The sequence below is a fragment of the Jaculus jaculus genome, chromosome 7 (genome assembly GCF_020740685.1).
Source record: "Jaculus jaculus isolate mJacJac1 chromosome 7, mJacJac1.mat.Y.cur, whole genome shotgun sequence".
Classification (NCBI taxonomy): Eukaryota; Metazoa; Chordata; class Mammalia; order Rodentia; family Dipodidae; genus Jaculus; species Jaculus jaculus.
The window spans coordinates 64,138,324-64,140,258 of NC_059108.1; the positions used below are offsets into that span (position 1 = coordinate 64,138,324).

The following is a 1,935-nucleotide window of genomic DNA, read 5'->3' on the forward strand; positions in this document are numbered from 1 at the left end:
CTAATGACGCTTCTATGTTTTGGTTAGATGTATTTTTCATTGTAGGACTGGGTGATCTAACTGGCTTTTCTTGAATTTGATTTTTCATGTTATTTCTTTTGTACTGTGGTCCAGCCATGACATTGTATGGCCACATAGGTGGGTGGATCAGCCTGGGCTGTAGTGCAATGGGAATCTGAGGTAGCCTGGGGCAGTTGCCAAGCAGCCTGGGTTTTGGCACCCACTTGCCAAAGCTGCCTATGTACTGCCTGAGAAGGGTGACAAAGTTACCTGAAATCTCAAGTGGTAATTTGCCAAAGCTGCCTGCATTTGATCTTCGAGGGGGAGTGAGGCACCAAGCCCTGAAGCAGCCCAAACTCTTGCTGGGAACACTGGGACCTGGAAACAGTCTGCACTCCTCCGCCACAGGAGAATGGGGGATGGCCAGGGATGGCACTGCAATGGGGCACGGAATGTTGTGCTGTGACGGCGTGCCATGATGGATCGTGGGACAGGCATCGGATGGGGTGCTGAGATCGGGCGCCATGACAGGTTACGAGATGGGGCGGGCACAGGATGGGGCTCTGCAACAGGGCGTGGGACATGGCTCTGTGACGGGGGGCAAGGCTGGGCTCCACAACAGGGTGTGGGATGGGCTTGGGATAGGGCGCACTGCAACGGGGTGCGGGATGGGGCATGGGACGGGTGCAGGACAGGTCATGGCAATGGGGCACAGGACAGGGAGTGGGGTGCCCAACTATTTGGTGGAATGGGTGTTCTACCTGCCCATGAGGGAATCTGCGATTCCCTGTTTTCCCCGCCTCTGAGCCCTACCACTGACAAGAAGACCCAGAAAAACCTTAATGTCTTGCCTATCTTTCCCTGGGATTTGCAGCACAGCTAGGCGGTCACCATCTTGACTGGAACTCTTCAAATCTGGTCATTTCTGAGCCAAAATAGTTAACTAAATATTAATATAACCCTTGAAAAAATTTTTTGAAAGAAAAAATATTTGACAACCAATGATTTTGGCTTAAACTTGATAGTTATTAATTGTATGTACCACAGAAATTTTTATAAACATAAAACAATTTTATGTTTTATCCATGACTTAAATTTGATAAAACTTAAGCAAGGTATCCCAACATATTTTAGCCTAAATATTAGATTTTTTGTTTCTTAAAGTTGTTAACAATTTTAAAACATTTAACTTTAGGCATGGTGTTTAGGTTTAGCCTGAAAATTTCTTTTCCTTTTATTTTTTTTTTACATCCTCATACCTTTATTAATATACTTTAAAATTCTGATCTAAGTACTACTCAAATGGCATTTTTAACAAGTAATCATTGAAAAATTCCTTCCCCATTCATTCAATCAATTTATCTCACACCATCATTAATTATCTTTCTTTCTTTCTTTTTTATTCCCCCGAGGGGGTGCACTGTTCCTAGAGGTACCATAATACCAGGTCAATGCTTGGAGTGGACGGAGCAAGCTCCTATTCCAACTCTGAGCTCCAAAAATTCATTTAATATATTGTCCTCAGATAGAGGATGTATCGTATATTAAACTGACAAGAACAGATACTACACTTGATCTTAGCCAAAAGGCTGAGAAGTGATTAACTATCTTTCTTATAAGGCTATTAAAAAATTACACCAAATTGATTAATCCTATTACTAACAAGAAAGTAGTCTTAACACAATTTTATGTCATTAATACCAATAACACACTTGGAAATGATTTTATTAGAAGTAACTAAGGCAAATTGTGTTGTTATCTTGAGGCAGGCTGGTTTAGAAGTCAGATCAATTGCCTCCTCCTTTTAATTAACTGGATATTACAATATTGTTTTAAAATATCTGACAAATTATAGGTTACCTCTTTAGAGGAATTTTTGTTTTTTTTTTATAATCCTCTATGTAAGGTGAAGTTGACCTAGAACAAATATCTGGA

General features: G+C 41.1%; 1 non-coding gene across 1 annotated transcript; it reads right to left on the minus strand.

Annotated features, from left to right (window-relative positions):
• Positions 1–1,410: 1,410 nt before the first annotated feature.
• LOC123462383 lies at positions 1,411–1,601 on the minus strand. The gene has a single exon (XR_006638212.1). It is a non-coding gene; the product is annotated as a U2 spliceosomal RNA (small nuclear RNA).
• Positions 1,602–1,935: the final 334 nt, after the last annotated feature.